Source organism: Mus pahari, chromosome 6 (assembly GCF_900095145.1).
Source record: "Mus pahari chromosome 6, PAHARI_EIJ_v1.1, whole genome shotgun sequence".
Taxonomy (NCBI): domain Eukaryota; kingdom Metazoa; phylum Chordata; class Mammalia; order Rodentia; family Muridae; genus Mus; species Mus pahari.
In genome coordinates this window covers 99,358,672-99,382,820 of record NC_034595.1, presented here as the reverse complement: position 1 = coordinate 99,382,820, position 24,149 = coordinate 99,358,672, and the positions used below count along the sequence as shown (strand labels likewise).

General features: G+C 50.9%; 1 protein-coding gene across 1 annotated transcript in view; it reads left to right on the top strand.

Annotated features, from left to right (window-relative positions):
* Ubiad1 (UbiA prenyltransferase domain containing 1) overlaps window positions 1-21,912 on the top strand; it is a 46,145-nt gene extending 24,233 nt beyond the window's left edge. Inside the window, exons 2-3 of the transcript XR_003844084.1 lie at window positions 19,273-19,606; window positions 21,844-21,912. The gene's annotated coding sequence lies outside the window, so the exon portion shown is untranslated. The remainder of the gene's footprint in view (window positions 1-19,272; window positions 19,607-21,843) is intronic.
* Window positions 21,913-24,149: the final 2,237 nt, after the last annotated feature.

Genomic DNA, 24,149 nt, shown 5'->3' with positions numbered 1-24,149 from the left:
ACACACACAGCACACACACACATACGCACAGACGTTTGAGGGCTCACTAACCAGTGCCACATTCCGCTGGGGTGGACCGGTGCCCTTGCAGGCCCCGCCCCCTCTCGCTGTCTAGAGGCTTCAGAAACAACTTTCTTCCCAGATTTGTCCCTTTCCTCGTTCTCACTAGTTTCCAGGGCTGGCACGACAGTGCCCATTGCTTTTTATTAGTTTAATATACGTTGAAGCCTCCAAATAGATGCTGGGGCCCAGGAGGAGCAGACGGGATGTGACTAAGTTCTGGGGATGATTGATAATGAGTAAGGACTGGAAAATCAATTGTGTTAATTCCTGGTCTGTCACCGGGACTGAGAATTAATGAGAAAATCTGTCCAACTTAATGGTATTTACACATTATACAGAGTGTGATAAAATTGTCTGCAGGTGCTGCCTGGCATTCCAATTATACCAGGACCGCACAGCCGAGGGGCAGGCCAGGACCCAGCCTGGGCATTGGAAGCCTCCCTAGGATCTTTTAACTTCCTCCCTGACTTTGGAGTAAGCGTCAAGCGCCCAAGTGGATGTCACTGTCATGGATGGTCCCCACCAAGCATGGGCTGCCCTGGCACAGAACCAGGGATGAGCTGAAGGGTACACCTCAGGTCTGCTTTGGAGGTAAATGCACTATCGCCGCAGCACATCTAAGGGCTGAGTGTAGTGGCACACATCTTTAATCCCATCTCCTGGGAGGCAGAGTCAGGCATGTCTCTGTGAGTTCAAGGCCAGACAGGGCTACGTAGTGAGAACCTGTCTCCACAGACTAACTACATACCTGAAAGAATGATTTTTTAGCTCATTGTTTCAAGGGACTCAGCTCCTAGCACTTGGCTCTGTTGATGCTGGGGCTTGGTGAGCTTGGAGCATAAGGGTGGCAAGCAAGTATGGAGGAAGCCGTTCACTTCATGGTGGACAGGAAGGAGAGAGAGAGAGAGAGAGAGAGAGAGAGAGAGAGAGAGAGAGAGAGAGAGAGGTGGGGATGGGGTCTAAACTTCAAAGGCATGCCCACAGTGGCCTTTGCCCTCCAGCTCTGTCCCACTGAGATTCCCCTCGGCGGTGGCACCAAGCATTTGACACATGAACTTTCAGAAGGTAACCATCTGAGTCTTGAGTGAAGCTGACAACGGTCAAAGAGGACTTGCTCTTGCAGACTGGCAGGGCACGTGGTCTAGGGGCACGGTCCACCTGCACCCCCAGTTCTCTTCTCTGAGAGGGAGTCCACACCAGCTCTGTCCCACCACACACCCACAGGGTGGTCAGTCTTGGAAGACCACCTTAAAAATCATGTTGGCTGCTGCAAGGAGAGAGCCTGCCTCAGGCCATGTGCCTGCTCCTGTGCAACTCTGCTGGAGGCGGGGCAGCGAGCCTTCAGATGGTCCCTTCAGTACTGCCAGCTCACTTTAGCGATTCCCCAGCACCATCCTCTCCCACACTGAAGAAAACGATTTCAGGAACCAATGAGATAATATGGTCGCCCAACCGTCTCTCCCTTCCACTCACTCTGGGGAGTCTCACTGTTGTGTGGGGAGGACCCTGTTGGGGGAATAAGGCCTCACCAAGTACCAGCACCAGATGGGAACCCTGGACCATGTAGCCTCATCACAGTTCCTGAGCTAAATTGTTCCCCAGCTTCTGACCCCCCTCTGGAAACTGGCAAAGATAGAGGTGTGTACTGCTGCCTTAAGCTGCTGAATGTGGGGGCCACTTTTACAAAGGTAGGGGGCGAAGCGGGCAGACAGAGCCAGTGTGAGCACATCGTGCAGTGTGTACTCATGGAGCCCTTCCCAGTGCCTTAAAAAAAAAATTATGATGTGTGTGTGTGTGTGTGTGTGTGTATTTGTATGTCTGTCTGTGTGTGTGTGTGTATGTATTTGTATGTCTGTCTGTATGTGTTTGTGTGTGTGTGCATTTGTGTATGTGTATGTATTTGTATGTGTGTGTGTATTTGTCTGTCTGTATGTGTGTGTGTGTATTTGTATGTCTGTATATATGTGTGTGTGTATTTGTATGTCTGTATGTGTGTGTATGTATTTGTATGTTTGTCTGTCTGTGTGTATGTGTATTTGTATGTCTGTGTGTGTGTGTGTGTGTGTGTGCGCGCACATGCGTGCATGCACATGTGTGCACTTGCACAAGGAAGCTGGAAGAGGTCACAGGATGCCTTGGCGCTGGAGTTGCAGGTGGTGGTGAGCTCGCTTGCCTGGGTCCTCTGCAAGAGCAGTAATGCATTTTTAAGTGCTAAGCCATCTCTCTAGCTCCCTGCCATCATTTAAATGCTTTTGGTTTTATTTTTAATATTTTTAAGGTCTCTCTATGCATGTCCATCTATGGATACATGCATGTAAGCACAGGTGCCTGTGGGGACCAGAAATGCCAGGTCTCCTGGAATTGGAGTTACAGGTGGCTGGGGACTACCTGATGTGTTCGTAAAGTTGTTTTTTTTTTTTTTAAATTAATTTACAAATAACTAGCGGTGGTGGACAAGAACACCCCACAGTGCTCCTGTGGAGAGAGGGCATCGCTGTGGAGTTAGCATTCTCCATCTGAGGGACCCTGAGATTGAACTCGGGCTATCAGGCTTGGCAGCAAGACCCGTTACCCACTGAGCCATCTCGCTGGCCCATCTACCCCGATTTCTGCTCCAGTGAAATCCCTCCTGTGTTTTGCAGCTTCCTGAGCACAGCACCCTCCAGCCTCTCAGCCTGCAGAGGTGCCGCCTTCCGGACTGAAGCATCCTTTCCACTCTGCTCCCTCCATGTCTCCCCCTCCATGTCTCCCCAGGCCCTTCCCCCACCTTTAAGACTTGACTCCCCTGTGACCTCCCCTGGGAAGGTTCTTAGGACGTTTTTACCACCCTTTTAGGCACCCGAGGACCCTCTGATCCTTTATGGCTCCCCGAGGGATATGAGCTGCACAGAGTATGAGTTACATCATCAACTCCATCCTTCTTACTTGCTCCCGGGCACCCAGAGGATGCTCAGTGTAGACATATAACAACCTTGGGGAGCAAGTGGGAGTCTGCATGCAGCTTCACGCTAAGGGGCAGGAGCGGGCAGAGCCTGGTGAGTAAGAGACTAGGCTTTTGTGGTTGGTCCCTGTGGTCTGTTTTGGGACCGGCCACCTAGCCCCCATGGTCATTCTTCTCACCTACCACCCCAGAGCACCCTTGGTCTGGAGGTTCCTGTGTCAGTTGTGAGTGTGTCCCTGTCACGCTTCCTTCCCGGACCCTCTTCTTCCTTGTCTGATGCCTCTCTGCTCGCCCAGTCTCTGCCCTTCCTCCCTGAAGGGCAGGGGAGCAGCATTCAGACAAATGTGACTTCTGAAGCAGGTTTAAAGGTCTTTTCCCAGAGACCCCAAGCTCATTTCTTCTTTCTGTGTCTCCAAAGTGCCACAGCGGCCATTCGGATTTCAAGTGCCCCGAGCAGGGGTGCAGCCGAGCTTTTTATTGCTCACAATGAATTTGTTATGTGGGGATTCTCTGGCCTGGAAGATGGCTTAATGACTAGCATTGCCCGGCTTCCCAGCCTGGCCGCTGCTCAGAGGCCAGAGAGCCTCTCTGTCTGCTTGCTTTTTTGGACAGAAGGCTGACGGGGGTCTGTGAGCATTTGGGGACGGAGAATTCCCCCGCAGGCTCGCCTGCTATGGCAGTCAGCTCTGATTTGTGAAGAATCTTGCAGACTCTGAGACCTCAAGACAGTTGGCAAGCCATCCCATAGCAGGGGAGAGCAGAGCTAAGGGTTCCTGCCAGGACTCTCTGATTTCACGGCCCTGCTCTGCATCAGCTCCACATGCCTCAGTTTGTGAATGCCTAGTTTGGGCACTGTATGGGTAATAATTTCTCTCCTTCTTCCAGCCCCTAGTCCCTCCAGAGGCCTCGAAGAATTTCCACAGGATTAGCTAAAAATAAAAGAAATGAAGCCCACAGTTGAGGTGCCTGGATCCTCAACACCCCCAAGTTCCTCAGCCTCCAGAAGCCAGTCTGAGGCCTGGCAGCTCCTGTTTATCCGAATCTTCCACCTGTCATAGGCAGAGGGAGGGGCGGCTGGCTGCCCAGCTTTATCTCCCAGAACTCCTCAGAGCAGAGCATGTGAAACCTGTGAGCCAGCCGAGGAGAAAGAGATTAAAGACGAAAAGGATTAGAATCTACAGGGCTCCTGTACGCTGCGGAGTCTCGGAGTCTCGGCTCTCCGATCTCTCTATTAGGCAGCTGGACAGAGCCAGCTGCAGCGGTGGCAAGGACTGCGTTCCCCGATCCCCCGCCTTGGGCCTCTGAGACAGCTGCACGGTTAAGGCACAGAGGTGGGGAGGCAGTGTGTTTAGGTTGGAGCAAAACATAGAAGGGATTTCAGGAACAGAAATGAGAGGCATGGTGTAGACACCCTGGCTCCACCCACCTTCCTCCCTCCCCACCCATATTCTTTAGCTTTAGCTGCAGAACGGGCTCTCCCACATTCAGAGCTTTTTGTTTGTTTGTTTGTTTTTCGAGACAGGGTTTTTCTATATAGCCCTGGCTGTCCTGGAACTCACGGAACTCACTTTGTAGACCAGGCTGGCCTCGAACTCAGAAATCCGCTTGCCTCTGCCTCCCGAGTGCTGGGATTAAAGGCGTGCGCCACCACACCCAGCTCAGAGCTTTTAAAATTGGCTATCATTACATTATATTTTTCTCATTTTTGATTATGTGTGTATGGGTGAGCGCATGCGTGTCGGGTCACCTGTGTCTAGGTCAGAGGACAGCTTACAGGCATCAGTCAGTGCCCTGCCTCTATCATAGGGTCTCCAGATCGGACTCTGGTTGTCCACTTGTCAGCAAGGGCCTTTACCACCCCCTGAACCATCTCACCAGCCTAAGTGTGGCTTCCTTATGGAAAGGGAATTGAGGCTCATCTCACAGCTGCTGTGAGGAAGGATCACCGGGTGTGGCATCAGCAAACTGTTTAGCCTCTCTGTAGATCAGTTTTCTTACCTGTAAAATGGGAGAGCACACTTACTTCATAAGGAGGCTTTGGAAAGATTTAGCAGTTTCCCATTGCTGGGACTAACCAAACACATAGTGGGTTCTCCATAAAGGCGGGCTCTCCTTTCCAGCTGCCCCACGTTCTAGTTGCGGGTGACCCCGTCTTTGTTGGAGAAAGATGGGTCAATAGGTAGGCACAGCAAAGAGAGGCTGGAAAGTGCGGGGGGGGGGGGTGAAGTTGGCAGTGAGACTCTTCCCACACACCGGAAGTTGCTCAAATTGGGTCCTGGGGACAGCTCTAGGGCTTGAGGGACTGGGACAGCTCTTAGCCCTGAGGCTGAGTGTCAGGAATACAGGGAAAGCCAAGAGCAGTGACAGGCTACCGTCAGGACTTCATAGTGACTTCAGAGACTGGATCATAGCATGACATGGTCATTCAGCCTTGTTCACGCTGGGAGGCACCCCAGCCAGCGCTACTCAGTGAGACCCTGTTTCAAAACAACAACTACAAAAGAAGCTACGGTCACCCGATAGGGATTGGTGTGCAGAGGGTAGCAAGAAAGGCAGGGGTTAGACCCCTGCAGAGCGCTCCAGGTCACCGAGTAGCTTTGTCCTGAGTGGGTTCAGAAAATGGAGTCTCCAGGGACTGCAGTGAATACAACTAATGGTGAAAGGCCTTTAGTGGTGAAGATGTAAAGATCGTGTTAATAGATCCATAGGATAAACTCTCTCCTGTGCCCATTGTTAAGGGGACAGTTCAGTGGCACCAAGGACCTCTATGCATTGTGCAGCCAACACCGCCCTTGTGTCCAGACTCTTTGATGTGGCCTTTTCTGGAAGTGTCTGCCCGCCTGCGGACTCCCTCCAGCCTGCCTCCCTGATTGCATCAGGAGCATGATGGGAGGAGGAGGGGGGCAGCCTCAAACCCGCTTCTTCCCTCGTCCAAGGGGAGGGGTTAAAATGATCCACCTTTGAGGTTTCCTCTCTGCTTCAAAGACTCAGGGCAGCTCTGCGGATGCTGCCGGAACAGCGCGGCATGAAAGGGAGTTATCAATAGTTACCTGGAGCCGGGGAACTCATAAACCTTTCATTAGTTTTACATCAGTGACGGCTCAAGTCCTCGGAAGTAGATTTAGGCTGGATGACAGATGTCTCCATAAAACGTCGCCTTGGAAAATTAGGGAAATGGAGGGTGCTTTAATAGAGGATTTCCCAGGAGCCCCCATTCTGAGCTTCTGTGCTTTCATAGAGAAGACAGTGGGGGCACTCAGACAGGTTCCTACTGAGCCAGTCTCCAGGGATGGCACAGGTCACAGCTCTTGGCTCACACTGGCTGATTTCATGGGGGTTTTGTTCAGTTTAGCTACGAGGGAAACAAGAATCAGCATTCCAGATGTTTCTGAGAGGAGGAAAGGAAACAGGGTACCAGAAGGAGCCCAGGCAGAGCAGGGCTTTCTCTGACTAATGAGGCACACTAGCACCAGCACCCAGTGTCCTGCCACAGAGTGTTAGCAGGATCCTGCATGCATGCCACGGACTTCACCCAGGATTTTTATCTTCATATAGTTCCTCATTATTACCGTCCCATTTTACAGATAAGAAAACTGAGGCCCAAGAGGTTCGTTCCAGAACATTCCAGGCTGCCTTTTTTAAAAATACATTTATTTTATTGTGTGAATATTTTACCTGAATGTATATCTGTTTGCAATAAATGTGTGCATGCTTAGAGCTCAGTTAGCTTTCTCCATTCTTTCTTTAAAAAATATACTTAATTTTTTTTTAAAGATTTATTTATTTATTATATGTAAGTACACTGTAGCTGTCTTCAGACACTCCAGAAGAGGGAGTCAGATCTTGTTACGGATGGTTATGAGCCACCATGTGGTTGCTGGGATTTGAACTCCGGACCTTTGGAAGAACAGTCGGGTGCTCTTACCCACTGAGCCATCTCACCAGCCCAAATATACTTATTTTTATTGTCTGAGTAGTTTACCTATATGTATGCCACCTGTGTGCCCAGGGGATATGAAGTTACAGGTGGCTACAAGCTGCCACGTGGGTGCTGAGAATTGAACCTGGGTCCTCTGCAAAGAATAATCACCTGCAAATAGTGATATTTTGACTTCTTCCTTTCCAATTTATATCTCTTTGACCTCCTTTTGTTGTCTAATTGCTTTGGCTAGAACTTCAAGTACTATGGTGAATACAGAGAGAGAGAGAGAGAGAGAGAGAGAGAGAGAGAGAGAGAGAGAGAGAGGGCAGCCTTGTCTAGTCGCTGATTTTAGTCATAGTGCTTCAAGTTTCTCTCCATTTAGTTTGATGTTGGCTACTGGTGTGCTGTATATTGCTTTTACCATGTTTAGGTATGGGCCTTCAATTCCTGATCTTTCCAAGACGTTTATCATTAAGGGATGTTGAATTTTGTCAAATGCTTTCTCAGCATCTAATGAGATGATCATGTAGTTTTTTTTCTTTGAGTTTGTTTATGTAGTGAATTGTGTTGATGGATTTCTGTATATTGCACCATCCCTGCATCCCAGGGATGAAGCCTACTTGATCATGATGGATGATTGTTTTGATGTATTCTTGGATTCAGTTTGTGTGAATTTTACTGAGTATTTTTGTATCGATATTTGTAAGTGAAATTTGTCTGACGTTCTCTTGTTGGCTCTTTGTGTGGTTTAGGTATGAGCGTAATTATGGCTTCATAGAACAAATTGGGTAGAGTACGTTCTGTTTCTATTTTGTGGAATAGTTTGAAGAGTATTGGTATTAGGTCTTCAACATCCTTAGTCATCAGGGAAATGCAAATCAAAACAACCCTGAGATTCCACCTCACACCAGTCAGAATGGCTAAGATCAAAAACTCAGGTGACAGCAGATGTTGGTGAGGATATGGAGAAAGAGGAACACTCCTCCATTGTTGGTGGGATTGCAAGCTGGTACAACCACTCTGAAAATCAGTCTGGTGGTTCCTCAGAAAATTGGACATAGTGCTACCTGAGGACCCAGCTATACCACTCCTGGGCATATACCCAAAAGATGTTCTAACATATAACAAGGACACATGCTCCACTATGTTCATAGCAGCCTTATTTATAATAGCCAGAAGCTGGAAAGAACCCAGATGTCCTTCAACAGAGAAATGGATACAGAAAATGTGGTACATTTACACAATGGAGTACTATTAAAAAACAATGACTTCATAAAATTCTTAGGCAAATGGATGGAACTGGAAAATATCATCCTGAGTGAGGTAACCTAGTCACAAACGAACACACATGATATGNACTCACTGATAANTNGATATTAGNCCANAANCNNNGAATANCCAAGATACAATTCNNANACCACATGAANCTCAAGAAGAAGGAAGACCAAAGTGTCGGTGCTTCAGTCCTTCTTAGAAGGAGAAACAAAATATTCACAGAAGGAAATAAGGAGACAAAGTGTGGAGCAGAGACTGGAGGAAAGACCATCCAGAGACTGCCCCACCTGGGGATCCATCCCATATACATTAACCAAACCCAGACACTACAGTGGATGCCAAGAAGTGCTTGCTGACAGGAACCTGATTTAACTGTCTCCTGAGAGGCCCTGCCAGAGCCTAACAAATACAGAGGCAGATGCTTGCAGCCACCCATTGGGCTGAGCATGTGGTCCCCAGTGGAAGTTAGAGAAAGGCCTAAAGCAGCTGCAGGGGTTTGCAACCCCATAGGGAGAACAACAATATCAACCAACCAGATCCCCCCCCCCCCGGGGCTCCCAGGGATTAAACCACCAACCAAGAGTACACATTGAGGGACCCATGGATTCATTCACATATGTAGCAGAGGATGGCCTTGTCGGACATCAGTGGGAGGAGAGGCCCTTGGTCCTGTCAAGGCTCAATGCCCCAGTGTAAGGGAATGCCAGGGCTGGGAGGCAGGAGTGGGTGGGTGGGTTGGGGAACACCCTCATAGAAGCAGGGACAGGGGGCATGGGATAGAGGGTTTCTGGAGGGGAAACTGGGATAGGGGATAACATTTGAAATGTAAATAAATAAGATATCAAAAAAAAAAATAGTCAATGCTCTCAAGCCGTCTCTCCTCCCTCTGCTTTCTCTATTCTCATGCAGCTGGAAGTCCTAAACTAGAGAATGGTGCCACCCACTTTCAGGGCTGGGGCCTCCTCCCACATCAATCAAAACAGTCACCCCCACAACTCAGCATTGTCCCTTGCTGAGACCCTTCCAGGATGATGGTAGCTTGCTTTGTGTAGACAATTAGAGCTAACCACCACAGCCCCTATCTTGAACAAATATTTGATATATATCCATATTAAAACGTATTCTAGCCATTAGAGGTTTTTATTTTGTTTGTTTGTTTGTTTGGTTAAATTTTATAATTACAGAGCAAAACAAAAGGAAAAGCATTTGTTTTGGAGTGGGGGCTGAGGAAGAAGTAATTGCCTACAGTAACCCAACAGAAGATGACGAGGGTGGGAGTCCTGGTTTCCCATCTTAGGAGCTGTTTTTATGGCACTAGAGACTGAACCCAGGTCCTCACACACACTAGGCAACAAGAGCCTGCTAAATTGCTTGGCTGGTCTCGAACTTGTGATCCCCTCACCTCAGCCTCTCTTGTGCTGAGATTATGGGCATGCACACACAAATCCACCCTATAGCTCCCTTTTGACTTAACTTTCTTAGGCTACCTTCCCTTTTAGGATCCAGGTTTCTTTGTCTCTAAAGTAGTCAACCTTGGTCATCATGGGTTCTCAAGAGTCACAGAAAACAGCAGGCCAGGAAGCTGGCTTAGGGTTCTGGGGCTCCTCAGAATGTGAGGGACGTGGTTCATCAGGAAGATGTCCACACTTTGGGTTTCCTGGGGCCTCTGTCAGGTCTCAGGCTGAGGAGACAAATGCTTATTCTTTGACACATGAGACTCACTCCTTCCTACCGCTCCTGGCCCCAAGTCGTAAGCACAAAGCTGTAAGCAACGTGGGCTGACTAGTTGTGGGCCCTGGCTGGTCCTGCAGTGTCAGGCCAGCATCCGGTTCTGCTAGGCTGCACACCAAGCACCAGACTGAAGCGCTTCTTGTTCTGCCTTGAGGGAGAGGTAAGACGACATGGCCAGGAGCTTATGGTGGAGTGAAGATGTTCACCTTGTGGTGGCCAGAAAGCAGAAAGAGCAGAGAGGAAGGCATGGGAGACAAGATATGCCCTTCAAAGGACCCGGATGACCTGGGGCTGGTTCAGGGGTTTCCATCTTTGTGGCTTTCCCGCCTCAGGACTCCTGCCTACCTTCTCATCCTCCTGCACGGCCTCCTGGAGTCTGCCCTAAAGCCTCAGACAGACTAATTACAAAGGGCAGCAGAGAAAGGCTATCAGGAAGCCGCTGGTGATTTGGACTATGCCTCAGAACCCAGTCATGTTCACCAACGCTGCAACCTCCCCTACAAATCAAAGACTCTTTAATTTCCTCTCCTCTCTCTTCTCTTGTCTCTGAAGACCTGGAGGGTAGCTAGTCTGCACTGGCAAGCGAGTCAGAGGTGAACTCTGCAGTTCGGGAAGCATAATGTCCCAGGAGAACTTTTATGTGCATGAGAATTTAGTTCCCCATCGCTGGCCTCCCAGCAAGGTGCAGATGTGTGCCAGGCTGAGGTAGGAGAACAGGGCTCAAAGATTCCTGAGAACTAGTGGGAGATTTGGGTTCCCGGAAGACTGGCTGCCCCGGGTGTACAGCTTCCTCCCCCTCCTGTGAAGAGCCTGTCTGTCCATCCTGCCGGTTTTACTCAGGGCCCTATGAAGTCGAGATTCTCGATTCTGTTCTCTAGGTGAGGGAAGGGATTTGCCCGGGAGTGTCCTGTGTAAGCCAGGCTTAGTGTACTGGCACACACCTGCAATCCCAGCATCCAGAGGTTGAGGCAGGAAGATCCAAGTTGGAGGCCGGGTGAAGCTGAAATATACCTGACACTGCTTGCCAGGTTCCTGCCCTGAGACAAGGCAGTGCCAACACAGATTGACACTTTTCCTAATTCATCTTCCAGAAACTACCCAGTTCTAACACATACTATCCACCCATCTACCCATTTATCCACTCATCCATCCAACCATTCACCCATCTACCCACCGATCCCTCCCTCTCTCCTTCCCTCCCTCCCTCCCTCTCTCCTTCCCTCCCTCCCTCCCTCTTTCCTTCCCTCCCTCCCTCCCTCCCTCCCTTCACTAAATACCTCTCAGCCTGGACTATGAGCCCAGCACTCTTCTGGGTCTCATGGCTAACTACTGCAGTGAGCCAGGTGGTGGTGCCCACATGATTATTTGAATAATCCAAAGAGGTTTGAAGGCCAGAAGGAGACATATGAAGAAGCCGTGGCCTTTTTTCTGCCCGGACGGAGTACCCAGGCCCCTTCCACTATCCCTCCAGGCAGAGCCTGGCAGCCAGCCCCTAACCTTCCTGCTCTGGCCATCTGTGGGAAGGTCACTGAGGCTATGGGAGGAACATGTGCCAACGCATTGATAGCCAGGCCACAGCCCTGCTGGGCAGCTCTGCTAATTACAGTGACGAATGGGTTTAATTTACTTTGAAAGAATAATATGGATCACTCCGTTGGCACAGATTAACTCTAGAGTCTGCTCCTCCCTCCCCACACAGGTGCTCACCAGAGCTCCCACCACCCCGCTACTGCTGTCTGGCACCCTTGAGCCCAGGCACCTTGCACTAGCCTTGGAGAAAGGGGTGGTGGTTGAAGGAATAGGTTTGACTTTGTCCTTTCACTGCCACACTGCCCCAGCAGGCTGCCAGCTGGTGGCATGTACGAAGGAGCTGAGCGTGGTGGTGCCAGGTGGGGACAGGGCTTGCATGGGATGCCTGTGTTCTCACTTGCTCTCCCTGTGAGGATAAAGGACTCTGCCTGTCAGCTCTTTAGTCCAGTTAGGACAGGACAAAGACAAATGAGGCAGCAAGAGGGATTGCAGCCAGGCAAGAGGGCAAACACATTTTGGAGAGGGAGTGAGTTAGAGAACCTGATGTCGCATGGGGACAATGGCTTCAGCCTTGACACTGCCTGTCAACTATGGTGAAAGGTCCAATCTGGCTTGGCTTTGGTCCCTCCACCTATAATTCAGGAGTCTTGACCGACTGAGTTGAAGACCTAGGTCTCCTCTGGTCCTGAGACTCAGCATCTGTAATTCCTGCCCGGGGCTCAACCAGGAGCAGAGCAAGGCAAACCTCCTGCCTGAGGTGCTGGGACCAGAGCAGGGTCCTAAGGACCAACTCCCCTAGACGTGGGAACTACCAGGTCTCAGTGGACAAGAGCCCAGATTGGTAATTGACTCCTGCCATGGGGGAGGCAGGCAGCTTCATCGGTATGCGGCTGGGTGCTGAGCTGAGCGCTTAAGAGAAACTTATTAATTTCCCCTCCACAAAGACTGAGACTTCGACAGTAATCACAGTATCATATCGTAATAATAATGTAAAAAAAAATCCTTCCATAGAGGTTGGGAATGGAGGTTGGGGCTCTGGAGAGTTCAACAGGAAAGATTGTATTAAGATAAAGGAGATTATAACCAAGCAGACATTAAAGGTTGTCATTGTCTGGTAAATCACATCAGGGAGGTCCCAAGACTACTGTCTCCCAGTGAGGTAGCCATGAGGCTTCTGACCCCATGCTACCTGCCTCCTGCCCGCTCCAGAGCAGCTCTGTCCCCCTCCTAGCCAGCAAGGCCACCGAGAAAGGGGGTCGCATGGCAGACTCAGGCACCATGTATCATGGCTATCCCCGAATGGACGTCAGATCCTCATCAGAGGCAGAGGCGGGGCCAGTGCCCAGATTTGGGGGAATAGAGGGCTCTGTGCTGGGCCGGATTCTTAGAGTTCTGACTGCAAGAGATCTTGAAAGAGTTAGGAAGTGAGGACAGGCAGTGTTCTGGGCTCTCTGTGCTTTTAATGTCTTCACAATGACAGGAGAACAGAGCCTGAAGCCTCAGGACACTGCCACCTTTCACCTCTTAGACACAGTGATTCAAAACAGTTGTCCCAACAGGACAGGCGGGAGTCTGCATCCTGGTAAAAAAGCTCAAAAATTCTGGCCACACACACCCAAGATGCCAGGTAACCTTTCCCCCATGGGGGCTGTGGCCGAGTGATGATTGGCTGGGCGGGGAGTAGGGAGAGGTGGGGTGGGGCGGGGCTTTCTTTGACATCTCTACTGGAGCCACAGGAAAGGGGTAGGATCTAAGTTACCTGGACCCAGGACAAGGACTTATAAGCTGCGCATACCTAGAAGATGACATGGAAGAGTTGAGTTAAAAATGGCCCCCTCTGGTATCATCAAGGAGAAGAAAGTGTTGGGAGGGCAGAGGAAGGGGGGCCCTGGTGGTGTAGGTCTGTGATCCCAGCTCCTGAGGAGGCTGAGGCAGAAGGATCGAAATTCAAGACCTAGCTGGGCTACAGAGTGAGTTTGAGGGAGCTTGGACAACTTAGTGAAGCCTTTTTCTTATAATAATAATAATAATAATAATAATAATAATAATAATAATAATAATAATAAAAGCCTGGGGAGATGTTTCACAGGTAAAGTTCTCCTGCATGAGGACCTGAGGACCCAAGAAAGAGCACAAAACCAGGTTAAATCCCTAGGATTGTGTACACACACACACACACACACACACACACACACACAGAGAGAGAGAGAGAGAGAGAGAGAGAGAGAGAGAGAGAGGACTTGGGCCAGTGACTAACCCTCTCTGTGTAGTAACCTGTAATATCTAACCCACAGGGTTATGATGAGAGCCAAATGTTTTATTATAAAAGGCAGGCATGGTGGCATACGGCTTTAATCCCAGTATTTATGAGGCATAGGTAGGTAGGTCTCAATGAGTTGGAGACTAATCTGGTCTACACAGTGAGTTCCAAGTGAGCAGGGGCTACATAGTGAGACCCTGCCTCAAAAAAAAATTATATGTAAAGTGCTTATCATGAGCCTGTCTCCTGCCCCTCACCCACTCTCTTCAGACCACTCTGGGAGGTAGCAGTGGTGGCTCAGGCTTTGGGTTTTGGCCTGGAGTTCCTGGGTTCAAATCCTGCATGAGTGTGGTTATAGGAGACTCCTGGCCTCTGCATACCTTTCAGCTAGGAAAGTTCCTGGCTCAAGGTTAAACTGCAAGCACTCAGTGGACTGACTGGGAAGGGACCCTTGGTCTCAGAGGTCTGCGTAGAGCAAGCCCAAGGGACAAGTACTGTCTACCTGTGGCCCTCCAGGTGGCACCTGGCTTCTGCAGCTTCAAGTCCCAGGACCCAGGGGACTCTTCTGCAGCTGCCTGGAGTTTATGAGGCTAAGCGGAGAGGATGGCTGTCTTATGTGTAATGGGGTTGTGTGGAGATAAATGTGAGGCTGAGGGGAGGGAGGTAAGGCAAGCCATCTTGCCAGTTAATGCGCACATTTAAGGGACATCGAAGGGAGTGAAGCCATTTGAAAGGAATGCTAATCTGGGTAGCAGAGCTCCGTTCTGAAAAAGGAGACCTTGCAGAGGGCAAAGCAGAGTGAGCCTGTATGTATGAGTGTCTGCAAGTGACTGGTTAGAAGCTACCTCTCACACAGGGTTTTCAGAGGCCTCTATGCCCCGCCCCATGCCCCGCCCCCACCGTCTTCGTGATTACACGCCTTTGGGAAGTCTCAATGCAGAACCGACAGGAACCTTGGCACTGGGTGTAGTCTTTGGCTGGTCTGGAGCCTTGGAGAAGTGAGGTCTTTGTCTCATGCGGAGAAGAGAATAGATGGGGTGCAGCTTAAAGGGGCTTCTGGGATGTGGCTTGAGCTGAGCCTTGGATGAAGGGTGAGAGAGTGGGTGGGGCCTGTGACCAAGCTGGGGAGATTCATGAAGATCTGTGCATCTTTTATCCTATCTCCTCCAGAGTTCCAAAGAGTAAGAGACCAGACACCAGAACCTCACTTTCTTGGGGACCCTCCTGCTCTGGAGTAAGGAGGGGTTTGGGCTCCTATAGCTACATGTGCCCTCTGGCAGCAAGGCTTGAAGTTGGAGGCTGGCCATGTGCTCACTAAGGTCCCCACCCTTCCTTCCCTCTTCCCCCGGAGGTTCCTCTTTCAGCGCAAAGGAAGCGTGTCCCTCGAGGACCCCAGCCTAAAACCTCCTTCCCACCCCATGTCCAGTCTGTATGTGGGGTGAACTCGGCCTTCAGCTGTGAGAATTTGTTTTCTCCAGAGTGCCCACCGCAGCTGGGCACCGGAGTCCGGGCTTGCGAGGCCAGTCAGGAGGAAAAGGCTTGCACGCACCCCGCGAGGTTATTAATAACGTCACTGGGCTCTGAATGCCTCTTTAATTCCTCTGCTTAAACCACTCTGGAATCCATAACACTTGCCCCTTAGCCTGTGGTTATTCCACCCCCTTAATGGCCTTTTATGGAGAGTCCTTATTGAAAGCTTTTCCCCAGCCCAAGTAAATCACGTCCTCTGGGTCATCCTCACCGCTGTTTTATTAACTCTGTACAAGAAGTCGGAGGGGCCAGAGGGAGGCCAGCTCGTCCTCTGTACTCTGGCCTGGCCAGTCCCAGCACAGCCACTTACCTGGCTGGTCCCCATCCCTCCCCACACATCCACTCTGTCTGAGCCACAAATCCTCATGGGTGGCGCGGGGCTGGAGACTGGGTACTTCCAGCTGGACGCGGGGAGTGCCCGAGGGGACTACACTCAGGTCGGATCCCTGGCACGCATTTCCTGGGTGCCCCAGCTCTTTGGTTCATTAGTTCCTGGGTGGCTGGTTGGAGATTTGGTGTATCGCTTTTGTACTGAGAACACGAACCGGCAGGGTAAGCAGTGATAAGCAAAATCAGTACAGAGTTCTGGGGCCCAGAATTACTAGGTACAGGACCATGCTAATGCAAGATGAAAGTATTAGGGGCTGCTATATCACAAGAAGAGGGTGTGCGGGAACCCGCGGCTTCTTAATCTGCTACAGACTCAAAGTGGCTCTCAAAACAGAGCCGGCCCTCTCTGTTTAGGGCCCCTCCCCCTCCCCCACTCCCCTCCAACTCCTTTCTTCCTCCTCCCCCTTTTCTGTTAAAAAAACAGTCTACAGCTGTATTAATCCTGCTGCTTTTTTTTTGAGCTCCAGCTGGGGTGAACATTCAAAAATCTTAAATTATATTTATTGACTTATTTTGTATTTGAGAAACAGGAAGGGACAGGGATGGTATCTGCTCACTGCTCTGACCCTCCGGTCGAGAATTCTGTGCACCTCGTAGTAGATGCTCAATATGTGTTTGTTGAATGAATAAAAGAAAGGAGCGAGTCTTTTGCCTCAGGGAGAGGCTCACCCGGGAGCGTCCTGCTGAACATCTCAGTTCCCTCTGATCCCCTCGGCCTCACTATGTCAGTCTTAGGAGGTGGAGAGAAGCAGAGTAAGACTGAAGCTCCCAGCTTGCGCTGCAGGCACTGCACAGAGCCCTGGGGTGACAGCCACTCCCCCTAGATGGATGCACCTGCCTAGCCGGCTGCCCCAGAAACGGCTTCCTATTAATAACAGCAGTAGCACCTGCCAGGAGGTGGGGAGGGCAGTGGCGGGGAGGTGGAAGGATGCCCTGTCACAAGCTGAGGTGGGCACGCACCAGGGAACAGTTCCTTATTTTCTGGAGGGCAGCTATGTCACTTTCCATTAGACCTGGCTTGTAAATCGGGCTTTAGCTGATCCTTGTGCCTTCCAGCGCGCGCAGTCTGCCCCTGTTGAGTGGGCTGTCAGTTAGGTGGAGAGGGCAGTAAGGATGTCTGAACCATAAATCCTGTGGATGGTAAAGGGCTGGAGACGGGGTACTTCCAGCTAGACGCGGAGAATGCCTGCGGGGACTGCACCCACATCTGATACCTGGCACGTGCTTACTGAGCTTGTCGGTGATGTGGCCCATGGAGGACCAACGTCAGGCAGGGAGGAACAAAGTCTGTCTTCTAGTGCTGGGGAAGGGGACCTCTGCTTCTGCCTCTGGCGGGGGGGGGGGAGCAGAAATAAAGGTGAATACAGAGGAAAGGAAAAGGGGAAGGGAAGGGAGCTGCAGGTGAACCCCAGACTGGCCCCCATCCTAAAGGGCAGAGAGCCCAGAACAGCGGTTCTCAACCTATCTAACGCTGGGACCCTTTAATATAGTTCTTCATGTTGTGGTGACCCCCCCCCACCATAAAATTATTTTCATTGCTACTTCATAACTGTCATTTTGCTAATGTTGCACATTGTAACGTAAATATCTGTTTTGCGGAGGTCTTAGCCATCGCTACTTCGTAACTGTCATTTTGCTACTGTTAGGAAGCATAATGTAAATATCTTTGTTTTTCTGATGGGGTCTTAGGCTCCACCCCAGAGGGGCTGAGACTCAGAGACTAAGAAAACACTGGGCTAGGGGAACCAACAGAAGCATCAAGAGACTTGAGCTGTTCTTTATCTCTTGACAAGCAAAGAACCTGTCTCTGTTATTTTTAGGGGAACACAGCACCCCTGTCACCTCTCAGAACACCTTCTGTTACCAACAGAGAGCAGCTCTGAGGAGTTGCCAGAGGAGGAGGAGGGGGAGGAGGAGGGAGAGAGGGAGGAGGGAGAGGAGGAGGGGGAGGAGGGAGAGGAGAAGCGGGGAGGAGGAGGGAGGAAGGGAGTAGGAGGGAGGAGGGGGAGGAGGGAAAGGAGGAGGAGAGAGAGGAGGAGGGAGGAAGAGAATAGGAGGGAGGAGAGGAAGGAGGGGAGGGGGAGGAGGTGGAGGACGGAGAAAGAGAGGAGGGAGAAGAGGAGGAGGGAGAGGGGATGGGGAGGGAGGAGAAGGAGGAAGAAAATAGCTTTGCCACCAGCCTGTGCAGCAAGTTCTAGGCTGCACACTGGGACTTGGTGGCCTAATACAGAAGGACTGAGGGGGGAGAGCCCAGCTTGCAGCTGCTTTTCTGTCTCCACCCAGACCTCTAAGTCTGCCCGGGTTCCCTCCCTGACGTCATCTCTGCTGCCCCTGCCTCCCTTAGCTCATTCTGATCCTACTCAGCCCTGTTTCTTCACAGTCCCCATCTTCGGGCCCAGGTGCCTAGTCCTGGGCAGCAAGTCCCAGTCCCTTGGTCACCAGGTTCTACACACCCACTCTGTGCTTGAAATGAAATGAAGACGGGGCCCCACTCTGTGTCCCTCTGACTTCTTGTTCTCAGGTTCGGCCTCTGAGGGCTTGGGGCCAGGCTGGAGGTTTGCAGACCACTCTGTCAGTCCTGAGCTAACAGGATATCACTAGCAGGTTCCTAACTGGGCCATGTTTCCCACTGCCAGGGCAGCTTGTGCACAGTGCCAAAGAAAAATCACACTTGCTGGCTGGTTGGGGGCAGTGTGGGGACTTGTGAAAAGTCACAGCCTCTAACTCCTTCCAGCCTCCGCTCTGCCATCTCAGAGAGTGCACTTTATCCCATGCAGCCTTCAGCATCAGTGTCGGCTCCGGCTCCGGTCCTAGCTGCCAGCTGAGCTCTCTGACTCGCAGTGCATGGTGCAGGAGCTAGTAACCCCTTCCTGAATGCCTTCCTGCCTCAGGCTGAGCTGAACATTAGCTTTCTGACCTCACCCAGTGTGACATGGGTAACAGAGATGTCAAGCCACTTGTCTAAGGTCACAGAACTAAGCCCGACAGGGCTGTGCACGGGTCCAGGTGTTTCCTGTCTGTCTTTCCAGAGCTACATCGCCCCTCATATCTGATTGGGTTACACTGAGTAGGCCCTTCTAAGTGGCAGTGCCTGGGTGGGGATAGGAGTGGTGGAGCTGGGTCTGGGGCAGGCTGTGATCTCTCATGGAAGCAGGAGGAAATTCGGCCACAAACTGAGGGCTCCTTCAAGATGAGGTAAGATGGGGCTGGAGAGATGGCTCTGTGGGTGACATGTCAGGCCTGCAAGGATGAGGGCCCGATTTTGGATCCTGGACACCTCCAGGCAGTTGGGTGTGGGTTGGACACCCAGTGCTGAGGAGGCATGGGCAGGGAGCATCTCTGGGACTTGCTATATAGTCATCGTAGCTGCAGGAGCTTTCTATTGCTGTAATAAAACACCATGGCCAAGCCAACTTCTAGAAGGAAGGGTTTGTTTGGGGAATTATGGCTTTAAAGCGGCGGTCCTCAACCTTCCAAATGGCTGCAGCCCTTTAATACAGTTCCTCATGTTGTGGTGGTGACCCCTAACCATAAAATTGTCTCTGCTGCTATTTCATAAGTGTAATTTTTGCTACTGTTATGAATTGTAATGTAAACACTTGGTTTTTGTTTTGTTTTGTTTTGTTGTAGATAAAGGTTTGCCAAAGAGGTGGCAGCCCACAGGTTGAGAACCGATGTTCTAGAGGGATGCGGGATCATCAACATGGTTGAGAGACCATGGCAGCAGGCAGGCATGGGAGATGGAGTAGAAGCTGAGGGCTCACAACTCAAAACTGTCTGCAGGACGCAGAGCATGAACCGAGAACAGTGTGTGGATTTTGGAACCTCAAAGCTCTCCCCTGGAGACGCACTTCTTCCCGAAAGACCAAACCTCATCAAACAGCGACGAACCAGGGACTGCGTCTTCAAGCGCCTGAGACTGTGGAGGGACATCTGTCATTCAAACCACTGCACTAGCTGATTGGTGAGCTCAGGTTCAGTGAAAGATGCTGTCTCTAAGAGCCAGGGAAAGGATGATTGATGAAGACACCCAGACTTGCTCTCTGGCCTCCACACACACAGATTATTCAACAATAACAAAGAGAGAGGATCGCCTGAGTGAGAGCCAGGAACCAGGAGAGAGAAGAGGAGGGGTAGGGAGAGCAGGAAAAAGATCTTCATGGCCTTGCTCTTCTCCAGCAGAGTGTGCTGGGGGTGTCCCAGCCAGCAAGGAGGAACCCCCCTCCCCCAGAGAGGCCTTGAGGCAGCTGCAGCTGGCACAGCTGGTGGGGAGCTGAGCCATGATGCTAACCCCATTCAGGGGTGCCAACCTTGTTTGAGTGTGGCTGGGGACACATTGCGTATATACGATGTGTGTGTGTGTGTGTGTGTGTGGCATACTTATAGTATACTTATATAGTGTACATGTGGTGTACACACACTGCACAGGCAGTAAACATGCAGTGGATTTGTAAGTATGAAACACACATGTGGAGTGCATGGGTGGTGTATATGTGTGTGGTGTGTATACATCTTCAGTATGCATACATGTATGGCTTATGTGGTGTAGACGGAATGCACATATATGTGCGCTAGAGAAAGACACCCTACCCTCCCTGTCTATTTCAGGGTGGGCACTGCCATCTGCACTCCAGCCCTTAGGGGGCACACCACCCTCCTGGGCCACACCGTTCCTACAGAGTCCACTTTTTAGGTTCTATGCAAGCAGGTGGGAACTCTGCTTTTTATTGAGACTGATTTATTATTGAAACAACTTGAATGGGTTTCAAAGTAAGTTAAATGAGAAGAGATGTTCAGACCCAGTCTCATAAATCAAGGGACATACAAAGAAAGAAGGAAACAAAGAATTCACCAGGGCCTGGGAACAGATGGGCTGGCGAGCAGGAGGAGAGGGAACAGGTTTCCAGGTGACAGGGTGTCCCAGGAATAAATCTTCTCCTCCCCTGGCTGGAGAGCAGGGGAAAGCTGGCCCCTCTCCTGTTGTTATCTGGGAAGGGTAATGTCTGGGGACTTCTGTTCTCTCTGGGGCACTGGACACTCCTGGGGGGCACTTTCCCTGGCCCCTAGTTTCTGGAGCCTGAAGGGGGCAGATCTGTGAGAAAAGATTGGGTTTCAGGGCGAGAATGAGTCTCTGATTTCTGGGTGACCATTAGAGATATGTGAATCTTGGAGTCTGTCTGTAAAACCATCTGAACTGGCCAGAGCATGCATGTCTATTGTAGTGCTTGTCTGTCTGGTATGCATGTGAGTGTGCATGTGTGTCTGTGTGTCTTTCTGTCACTGTATGTCTGTGAGTCTGTGTGTATGTGTGTCTGTCTGCCTGTCTCTCACTGTATACGTGTCTGCCTGGTTGTCTGTTTATTGTGTGTGTCCCTCTGATTGTCTGTCTCTCACTGTGTGTGTCTGCCTGAATTTCTATTTGTCCTGTATGTTTATATTTTTGTGTTTCTGTGTTTGTCACTGTGTGTGTGACTGTGAGTCTTGTCTGTCACTGTGTGTATGTCTGCCTGATTGTCTGTTGTTTGTGTGTGTCTGTCACTCTGTATGTGTGTCTGTGTCTGTCTGTCTGTCTGTCTGTCTCTGTCTCTGTCTCTGTCTCTGTCTCTGTCTCTGTCTCTCTCTCTCTCTCTCTCTCTGTGTGTGTGTGTGTCTGAGTATCCCAGCATTCAGCAAGGCCTGGCCTGAAATAACAACTGTGTTCCAGAAGAAAGAAAGCCTGTGAGCTGTAGCCTTGTCTTCCCTAACTTTGCCTCTGTGCCAACTTCCCACAGATGAGAGCAATGTGGGGCTCCCTCACCCACTGCAAAGCCTAGATCTGCATGGCTTGGGAATCCTCTGGCCAGGGAGTGGGGTGCACTAGAGGTGGATGTCAGTCACGGGCTAAAAGATGGGACCTGGTAGAACGGTCCCATCCAGCTGGAGGCTAGTAAAGACAGATGTCACCGAGGACCACAAAAAAGCCAAATTCGGGGAGACAAAGGGGAAAAGGGCAGAGGGCCTCATGGGTGCCACCTGGGAAATGAGGGAGGAGTGAGAAGCCTCAAGTGCTAGGACAAGAGACCAGTGAGCGTGGGCAGACAGGGTCTTCCGGGGACAGAGTCTGGCAGGCAGTGTGGTCATGGGCACTACCTGGGAGATGATGAACCAGGTCCTCCACCCAGTCTTGTCTGCCTGCCATTTCAGTTTCTCTTTTGTCTTCAGAATAAAGAGTCTCAGCAATTCCAGGGCTCTGCTTCTGACTCATCTAACACTTCACGTCTCCTGCTCCTGCTGGCGGCTGTCTTTATTATGCTACAATTCCCGTGTCTTCATCCTCCATCTTCCAGGTCCCGCTGTGGGCCAGTGGTCCTCAGACTGAGTGCGCCTCTGTCGCCCCGTCTGTCTCCTGGAGGCCCTGGACTGCTCACCCTCCTTCCCTGTGTTTCTGACCGGCCCTCACGTCCTCTGCCTGATGGACAGCTGCTCACAGTCCTGCCAATTCCAGCTGTCACTGTGGCTCAGGCTGCAGAGTGACAGGACTCATAAATCACTGTGGCAAGGCAAGGACCTGGAAGGGGACGAGGGGCAGAGAGCTGAGGCAGCGCAGGAGGCTCAGGTTCTCGGTGCACGGAGCCTGCGGATTCACTCTCCAGGCTCAGCGGAGCGTCTCTGTCACATCAGAGGCCCTCGGCAATGGCCGTGCCTGGGGAACGTGGGTCGGTGAGAATTTAGGTTGCACGTGAAGCAAGTTGGAGTCAGGCTGGAGCTTCTAAAATCTGGGTGGATGGAGACTGCAGAGATGGTTCACCAGGAGCACTGCAGAGGACATTAGCACCCATAAGACATAACTGCCTGGAATTCCTCTTCTAGGGGATCTGAGGTCCCTTCTGGCCTTCTCAGGCACTACATGCACGTGGTGCACATGTACACACTCAGGGACAGACATAAAATAAAATAAAATATCTGAATGTATTCTGTCCAGTGGAGATAGAGGGATTTCTTAATGGCCCACCCAACACAGAGCCCTTTGCTTTTGGAGAAGCCCAGCAGCTGCCAGAGGGACTTGGGCACACGTAGTGTGACATCCCAACCTCCCCTCTGCACTGCTATGAGAGATCTTGACCAAGTCACCTCACCTGCTGGTCTCCCTCTGTAAAGCAGGGACAACCCCGCTTGGCTGAACCTCTTTGAGTTTACAGAACACATGGGGCTCTGTGTGGCTCACGCTGAGGGCTCCCCAAAGCACAGCCGGCTCTTCTGGACACACCATCAACAGCTGCAGCCTGGGTGTCATCGTCACCAAACTGAATGCCTGGTCCTCATTTACCCAACCCACAGAGATGGAGGCCTGCCCTGTGCTCAGCTGTTCTGGGCACCAGATACAGACGGGGCAGTTCATAAAACAGACAGGATTCCTGTCCTCGGGGGACCCGTATGCTGCCTAGGGACAGGGACAGGAGGAGTGACTAATGCTGAAGAGAGATAGGAGTGGAGGGGGCAGTGGGGATATGACTCAGTCAGAGCATTTGCCTGGAATGCACAGAGCCCATGTTTGAATCTCAGTACCACAGAAGCCATGTGAGGTGCCTGAGATCCATGAGACTGTCTCAACAGACAGACAGACAGACAGACAGACAGAGTGGTTCAGGGGGAGGCCTGTTTTTATTTTTAGATTTATTTATTTTTATGTATATGAATGTTTTGCTCACATGTATATATGTGAACTGTGTGTGTGCCTGGTGCCCATCATGGTTAGAAGAGGGGTTAGGATCCTTCGGAATTGGAGTTACGCATGGTCGTGAGCAGCACGTGGGTGTTGGGAACTGAACCTCGGTCTTCTGCAGGTGCTCTTCACCACAAACTATTTCTCTAGCCCCAGGGAGTTGGCTGTTCTGTATACGTTGCTGGAACAGGCTTTTAGGATCCAATAAGAATTAAACAGAGACCTTCAGAAGTAACAGTAGGAGCTACAGTGGCATCGGGGGAAGGAGCAGGGGGAGGAGGAGCAGCAAGTGCAAAGGCCCAGGGGCAGCAGTGTGCTCAGTGAGTGCGGCCGTGGAGGAGAAGTAATGGGGGGATGGGAAGAGGGGGTGGGGGAGGCTGGCAGGAGCAGTAGTTAGGAGGAAGCAGAATCCTGTGGTTAGACTCCCACCTGTCACCTGAGGTGCACTTCACCTGCCTTGGGAGAGCATTGGGGTCTGGTGAAGTGAATGACTTGGTCCTCTCCTCTCCTCTACCTGCCCAGGACCTGCCCCTTCCTGCTTGCTGTCGTTTGTTGCTAATCCAGGGTAAGCAGCTTGGGTTTTTTTGTTTTTTTGTTTTTTAAATTAAAAACATTCTTTACTGCCGTGGATGGAGAAGGGTTTAAAACCTGAGTCCTTGCACCAACATGGCGGGTTCATTTCCACTTTGTAAATGTGGCCATGAGGCTTTCAGCAGGCTCGGTACTTGCTGGAGGCGTGCGGCCATATGGCACGAAGGGAAGGGATATGGCTGACCAATATTTTATGAGTGACTTTGAAAAAGGT